The sequence below is a fragment of the Podarcis gaigeae genome (genome assembly GCF_964106915.1).
Source record: "Podarcis gaigeae genome assembly, chromosome: 3".
Classification (NCBI taxonomy): Eukaryota; Metazoa; Chordata; class Lepidosauria; order Squamata; family Lacertidae; genus Podarcis; species Podarcis gaigeae.
This window is the reverse complement of record NC_139680.1, coordinates 121,205,465-121,213,574: the sequence shown is the minus strand read 5'-3', so window position 1 is coordinate 121,213,574 and position 8,110 is coordinate 121,205,465. Positions and strand designations below refer to the sequence as shown.

General features: G+C 49.5%; 1 protein-coding gene and 1 long non-coding RNA gene across 2 annotated transcripts in view; one reads left to right on the top strand and one right to left on the bottom strand.

Annotated features, from left to right (window-relative positions):
- The window catches only part of PRR30 (proline rich 30), a 146,572-nt gene that overhangs the window by 11,556 nt on the left and 126,906 nt on the right, over positions 1-8,110 (top strand). The window lies entirely within an intron of this gene.
- LOC310842149 overlaps positions 2,836-8,110 on the bottom strand; it is a 119,297-nt gene continuing 114,022 nt past the window's right edge. The window contains exon 3 of the long non-coding RNA XR_014562931.1: positions 2,836-3,009. This is a non-coding gene — a long non-coding RNA (uncharacterized lncRNA). The remainder of the gene's footprint in view (positions 3,010-8,110) is intronic.

Sequence of the window (8,110 nt, the reverse complement as noted above, 5' to 3'; positions counted from 1 at the left end):
ATGTGGATGAACAGTGCTCTGAAGGAGGTTGATAGGCAGTTGAAGAATTTAAAACTGGAAAAACAAGAAACTGAAACTGACAGATCTGGGTTTTCATTCTTAACAGGTTGGGAACCCTGTTTGGGGAACTTTTTAATGTTTGATCTTTTATCGCATTTTTAATATTCTGTTGGGAGCCAGGCCCAGAGTGGCTGGGGAAACCCAGCCAGATGGGTATAAATAATAAATCATTGTTTTTATTGCTATTACTATTAATTGGGTTTATATATCGCCCTATACCCAGAGGTCTCAGGGCGGTTCACAGAAAATATCAACATAAAAACCACAATATATGTAATCAGAATAAAAAACAACACCCCAATAACCGCCCCCCCCCAAAACCCTACATTTTAAAAGGACATAGGATGTATATGAGATCAACCAAAGGCCTGGTTAAAAAGGAATGTTTTTGCCTGGTGCCTAAACGTGTATAATGAAGGCGCCAGGCAAACTCCCCTGGGGAGAGCATTCCACAGATGGGGAGCCACTGCAGAAAAGGCCCCGCTCTCGTGTTGCCACCCTCTGGACTTCTTGAGGAGGCACACGAAGGAGGGCCTCAGAAGACGATCTCAGCAGATAAGGCAAGCCTGGAGATACAGAGTCAAGAGACAATAATCCCAACCCCTTGAGGACCAGAAGCTTGAAGCAGGTAGAGAGCAAGATGGTTTGTGAAGGTGATAACAGCCCCAGGAGGCCCTTTCCTTTACTCACTGGTCGTGACGTCCAGGCTGGCGATGCTGCTTGATGTGCCAGCTACCTCCCGGGGGACGCTCACCGCCTGGAGGAACTGCTGCACCTGCACAGAGTCTAAGGGCGCTGAGGACCCCGGGGAGAGCTTGAGGTAGGCAGCGCCACGGATCAGGCCTGGGGGAGAAAGCAGACAAGCGTGGGCGCAGAACAACACCTCCGCCCCTGCGCCACACAGCTGGGCAAGAGCGGAGCCAGTGAGTTGTATGGGGGGGTCCTGCCTCAGCACCCCCCACCCCGGGTGGCCCCTGGGTAGGTCAGCACAACACTTCTTATTCCGGGTTGCTTTTTAAGAAATGGCTGGTGCAGCTTCAATGTTTTTCTTGTACTGTAATGAACTGTATGTTTTAATACATTGTCTCTCTCTGTGTGTGTGTGTGTGTGTGTGTGTGTGTGTGTGTGCGCCTGCGCATATATTCAACACTTGGGCACAGGGCTGGATTTAGGTTTGATGAGGCCCTAAGCTACTGAAGGTAATGGGGCCCTTTATATGTCCAGCTGTTTTTTGTGCTGAATATATGCTATATGGTAATGTTTGTGTTTTTTTGTGTTGAATATATGTTTTATGGTAATTTATGGACCTAATGCAACGTGGGTGGCGCTGTGTGTTAAACCACAGAGCCTAGGACTTGCTGATCAGAAGGTCGGTGGTTCGAATCCCCACGACGGGGTGAGCTCCCATTGCTCAGTACCTGCTCCTGCCCACCTAGAAGTTCGAAAGCACATCAAAGTGCAAGTAGATAAATAGGTACTGCTCAGGCGGGAAGGTAAACGGCATTTCCGTGCGTTGCTCTGGTTCGCCAGAAGCGGCTTAGTCATGCTGGCCACATGACCCGGAAGCTGTACGCCGGCTCCCTCGGCCAGTAAAGCGAGATGAGCACCGCAACCCCAGAGTCGGCCACGACTGGACCTAATGGTCAGAGGTCCCTTTACCTTTACCTCTGTGTGTGTGCATCTATTCAACACTTGGGCACAGGGCTGGATTTAGGTTTGATGAGGCCATGTGGGTCCCCAGATGTTGTTGAACTACAACTCCCATCACCCCTAGCTAGCAAGGCCAGAGCTCAGGGATGATGGGAGTTGTAGTCCATCAACATCTGGGGACCCACAGGTTGAGAACCGCTGCAAGCCATGGCTAGGCAACCTAAGGCCGGATCTGGCCCAATCGCCTTCTCAATCTGGCCCACAGACAGTCCTGAAATCAGCGTGTTTTTACATGAGTAAAACGTGCCCTTTTATTTAAAATGCATCTCTGAGTTATTTGTGGGTCATAGGAATTCGTTCACCCCCCCCCCCCCGCAAATCTAGTCCAGTCCCCCACAAGGTCTGAGGGACAGTGGACCGGCCCCCTGCTGAAAAAGTTTGCTGACTCCTGCTCTCAGCTACTGAAGGTAATGGGCCCTTTATATGTCCAGCTGTCCTTTGTCAACAACAAATTGTCACTGTTTTTTGTGTTGAATATATGCTATATGGTAATTTATATGGTATCTAAAGCCATTTGCACATAACAAAATATGCATTTTATCAAAGTAATCGTTGAACTGAAACACAATTAAGAAGAAAAAAAACGAAGATCATGGCCACTGGTCCCATCACCTCCTGGCAAATAGAAGGGGAAGAAATGGAGGTAGTGAGAGATTTTACTTTCTTGGGCTCAATGATCACTGCAGATGGTGACAGCAGCCACGAAATTAAAAGACGCCTGCTTCTTGGGAGAAGGGCAATGACAGGCCTAGACAGCATCTTGAGAAGTAGAGACATCACCTTGCCAACAAAGGTTCGTATAGTTAAAGCTATGGTTTTCCCAGTAGTGATGTATGGAAGTGAGAGCTGGACCATCAAGAAGGCTGGTCGCCAAAGAATGGATGCTTTTGAATTCTGGTGCTGGAGGAGACTTTTGAGAGTCCCATGGACAGCAAGAAGATCAAACCGATCCATTCTGAAGGAAATTAGCCCTGAGTGCTCCCTGAAAGGACTGGTCCTGAAGCTGAGGCTCCAAGACTTTGGCCACCTCATGAGAAGAGAAGACTCCCTGGAGAAGACCCTGATGTTGGGAAAGATGGAGGGCACAAGGAGAAGGGGACGACGGAGGACGAGATGGTTGGATAGTGTTTTCGAGGTTACCAGCATGAGTTTGACCAAACTGCGGGAGGCAGTGGAGGACAGAGGTGCCTGGCGTTCTCTGGTCCATGGGGTCACGAAGAGTCGGACACGACTAAACGACTAAACAACAACAACAAATGTTTTTTTTGGGGGGCCCAAAAGTGTGGGGCCCTAAGCTATAGCTTGTTTAGCTTATACGTAAATCTGGCACTGCTTGGGCTGGAAGAACCAGATGCACAAATATAAAATGGATGACACCTGGCTCACGATGTGAAAAGGGTCTAGGGGTCTTAGCAAATAGACCACAACCTTAACATGAGTCAACCGTGTGATGCGGCAGCAGAAAAAGCTGAAATTTGAGACCCCAAGTTCCGCCACTGCCTGCATTGCAGGGGGGCCGGACTGGGCGGCCCCCGGGGTCCCTTCCAACTCTAGGATTGTGTGAGAACTTATGGAATGTGGGTGTTTTGATTGGGGGCGCATGACGGGGCAGAGGGAAGCAAGGAGGTGAAATTTGCTTCTCCAGCCTGGAGTCCAAACAATGTGCCTTGGACTCAACCTTTGACTCAAAGCTGGAGGCTCTGTTTGGCCAGCCAGGGGCAGGATTCATCCACCTCCACTGCCCCAGCTGAACCTATACTGAGTCCAGCCCTGCCTCTGAGAGTCCCTTTTCACTCACCATCTTGTCTCTTGACTCGGGGCCCACAAGAATCGACACCCTCCGAACGACTTCTGAGGCACTAGGAGGAAAGAGAGGCGAGACCTTAAGGTTGTGCTGGAAAGTGGCCTTTCGTGAATTGGAACCCAGTTTCACAGATGCACAATGCATCGGGGCCACATATACCATACATTTAAAAGTGAGGGGACGCGGGTGGTGCTGTGGTCTAAATCACTGAGCCTCTTGGGCTTGCTGATCGGAAGGTCAGTGGTTCGAATCCCCGTGATGGAGTGAGCTCCCATTGCTCTGTCCCTGCTCCTGCCAACCTAGCAGTTTGAAAGCACGCCAGTGCAAGTAGATAAATACCGTATTTTTCGCTCCATAAGATGCACCTGACCATAAGACGCACCTAGTTTTTAGAGGGGGAATGCAAGAAAAAAAGTATTTTTAAAGGGAGCGCTGAACAGAGCCTGTATGCATCCCAGGCTCTGCTCAGCGCTTCCTTTCACGAGCCGCGTGGAGCGCGTGTGCGGCACTTGCAGGCTTTTCCCCGAGGAGGAGAAGCCCCCAAGAGCTGCACACACGCTCCACGTGGCTCTTTAAAGGGAGCGCGGCTCTTGGGGGCTTTTCTGGGAGGTGGGGGAAGGGACTGAGGGGCTAAGCCAGAAGCTAGAACAGCGAGAGGGAGCGCTGCGCAGTGATCCGTCTTGCTGTTCTGGCTTCTGGGATAGCTGCGCAGCCTGCATTCGCTCCATAAGTCACACACACATTTCCCCTTACTTTTTAGGAGGGGAAAAGTGAGTCTTACATGAAGCCACTTCATTAAGAACATTAGATGAGCCTGCAGGACCAGCTCAGCAGACTGTATAGCCCAACATCCTATCTTCACAGTGGTTAACCCAATGCAAAGGTAAAAGACGCGGGTGGCGCTGTGGTCTAAACCACCGAGCCTCTTGGGCTTGTTGATCAGAAAGTTGCCGGTTCAAATCCCCGCAACGGGGTGAGCTCCCATTGCTCAGTCCCTGCTCCTGCCAACCTAGCCGTTCGAAAGCACAAAGTGCAAGTAGATAAAGAGGTACCGCTGTGGTGGGAAGGTGAACAGAGTTTCCGTGTGCTCTGTTTTCTGTCACGGTGTCCCGTTGCACCAGAAGTGGTTTAATCATGCTGGCCACATGACCCGGAAAACTGTGGATAAATGCCGGCTCCCTTGGCCTGAAAGCGAGATGAGCACAGCAACTCCAGAGTCGCCTTTGACCGGACTTAACTGTCCAAGGATCCTTGACCTTTTACCTAACCTTACATTTAAAAGCACATTCCCCCACCCCCACTCCAAAGAACTATCCTGGGAAGAAAGCCCTTCTTCACGCAGCGCATAAACTATGGAACTCCCTCCCACAGTGATGGGCATCTGGTTGGCCGCTGTCAGAACAGGATGCTGGTCGAGATGAGCCACAGGCCTGATCCAGCAGGTTCTTCTTATGTCCTTCACTATGGTTTAACCCTCAGAGAGCTACAATTCCCTGCACCCTTAAACTACAGTTCCCAGGATTCTTGGTGTGTGTGCGCACTTTAAATGCACGGTGTGTGTGCAGCCTCCCTCTTCTATGGGGTGTGTGTCTCCCTCTTCAGCCCTTCCTTGCCAGCCTCCTTGGGAGCCTGACTCTGCTCACACAGACGCATCAACCTGGAAGGCAACATGTCCCTAACAGGACATCTCAGAGAGCAAACATCCTCTGCAGAAAGATTTACATGTGTTTCTTCCTGGCTTCTGGAAGGGCAGGATATGTCCCCCGCCCTGCATGCAAAACTCAGTTTTTTGCAGAAGAGGTGGGGCAGCCCTGGTGGTGTTGGGGAAGGCCTGGCGTGTTTTCCATGGGGCAATCCTTGAAGGGGGTCAAGTGGGGGAGCAAATTTGGGTTCCTATGAGACAGCATCCTTTGCAAGGTGGCCAGTTCCCCTGATACTCTGGGCTTATCCACAAGGGTCTGAAGGCTTCCCTTCTCTGCCCACCATAATCCTGGGGACAGATGCTCTGTGAAGCCCCCCAGCCTGCATCAAGGGGTCCCCATTTGGGATCCCTCTCAGCACACCCCACCACCAAGCCACAGCCCCCCAGGATGTTTGGGGAGGCACAGCCACACCAGTTAAAATGACTCAAAGCTTTGTAGTGAGAATAACTTGGCTTCCCCTCCATCGGCTCCAAAGCCCTTGGCCAGAACCTGCACAGTTCTTTTTTCTTTTAACAGTCCCCACCCCACCCCCCAAATTTCCAAGTCATTAACAAATACAAAAGAAATAAGAACATAGAAATGTGAGGAATTGGTAAAAGATGTTTGGAAGAAAGAAAGAGGGAGGGAAGGAGGTCGATGCTTTGTGTGAGCAATGTTTTAAGTTATGGATTTGTGTAATTAAAATGTAATGAAATACGGAAAACTCAATAAAAATCATGATTAAAAACAAAAGAGAGAAGAACAAATTTCTCAAACACATACGGTATAAGGGATTCATCATTCAAATTTGGGTAGCCAAATTCTGTGCGATTGCCATATGACTTAGGGAACAAGCTGTGCTATCATAATGATTAAGGTTTTAAATGATAATTTTAGGTTATATGTTAGTGACTTAGTTTTAATATATATATATATATATATATATATATATATATATATATATATATATGTATTGTCCCTGTTATACCTAATTGCAAATTCAAAAGTATCCCTATCATGTTTTATGACTTCCTTGATATCGTATGTGGGCTGGAACTGGTCTGTGACCGATAATAAAATTCAATTCAGGGATTCATCAAATTCATTCTTTTCATTATTTATATGTGCTGGAAGTATGTGCCGCACATAAACATAACAGCAGCAGCAACAACAACAATTCACAGCAGTGACTTTGACATGTGAGATCATCAAGTACAGCAATTTTAATCAAAGTCTGAGATGCAGTAGCGTTTTTTTGTTTTGTTTTTTTACAGAATTGGGGTGATCCATTGTGGAACAACCCCACTGAAGAAGGTAACTGGTTGGCTAGACCTCATTACTGGTTGCAAAGGGGCCCCCCATAACAGTTCAAGTTTTAGGACCCCCCCCAAATGTAGGGGGAGGAGAATGCCCTGGGGGAGAATGAATGCAAGAGGCTTACCTTGTGGGCTTCACCTCCATCCCAAGCTACTCCCAATACCAGGGACAGGCAGCTTGCAAGCAGCACAGAGAGGGAAGGGACCATGGTGATGTCTGAGTGGTCCAGGTTGCCGGAGAGCATCCTTGGCCAGAACAGGTGTCTCCAGCAGGCTGCACCTGGTATCGGGCATGCAAATGTTTGTGCTGGGTGTCCGAGATCCAGGCAGGATGCAGCCCCAAAGCTTGTGTGCTCAAGGTGGGAGCTCCTTGTGGGCGGGGCTAGAGCACAGGTGTGAGTGATGGGGGGGAGGGGCAATGGCACTGGAGCCAGGCTTGGCAAAAGAGAATATTATTAGCGAAGGATTGGAAGAAACAAGATTTTCGAACCGCCGACCTTCCAATCAGCAAGTCCTAGGCTCTGTGGTTTAACCTACAGCGCCACCCGCGTCCCACAACATATATAAAGGTAAAGGGACCCCTGACCATTAGGTCCAATCGCAGATGTCTCTGGGGTTGCGGCGCTCATCTCGCTTTACTGGCCGAGGGAGCCGACATACAGGTTCTGGGTCAAGTGGCCAGCAGGACTAAGCCGCTTCTGGCGAAGCAGAGCAGCGCACGGAAACGCCGTTTACCTTCCCACCGGAGTGGTACCTATTGATCTACTTGCACTGGTGTGCTTTCGAACTGCTAGGTTGGCAGGAGCAGGGACTGAGCAACGGGAGCTCACCCCGTTGTGAGGATTTGAACTGCTGACCTTCTGATCGGCAAGTCCAAGGTTCTGTGGTTTAGACCACAGCGCCACCCACGTCCCAATACAATGAATAAAGGTACCAAGGATTTGTCTGGACATGTTTGCCAAGGTTAAACTAGTGTAACCCCTGTAAAGGTAAAGGGTAAAGGTAAAGGGTCCAGTCCATTAGGACCATTAGGTCTAGTCGTGGCCGACTCTGGGGTTGCGGCGCTCATCTCGCTTTACTGGCCGAGGGAGCCGGCCTACAGCTTCCGGGTCATGTGGCCAGCAGGACTAAGCCACTTTGGCGAACCAGAGCAGCGCACGGAAATGCCAGTTACAGATAGGTAGCCGTGTTGGTCTGCCATAGTCAAAACCAAAAAAAATTCCTTCCAGTAGCACCTTAAAGACCAACTAAGTCAGTTCTTGGTATGAGCTTTCGTGTGCATGCACACTTCTTCAGATACGGAAATGCCGTTTACCTTCCCGCTGGAGTGGTACCTATTTATCTACTTGCACTTTGACGTGCTTTCGAACTGCTAGGTTGGCAGGAGCAGGGACCGAGCAACGGGAGCTCACCCCGTGATGGGGATTCGAACCACCAACCTTCTGATCAGCAAGCCCCAGGCTCTGTGGTTTAACCCACAGCGCCACCCACGTCCCTCCACAACATATATATATATAAAACATAGTAAAATACCAAAC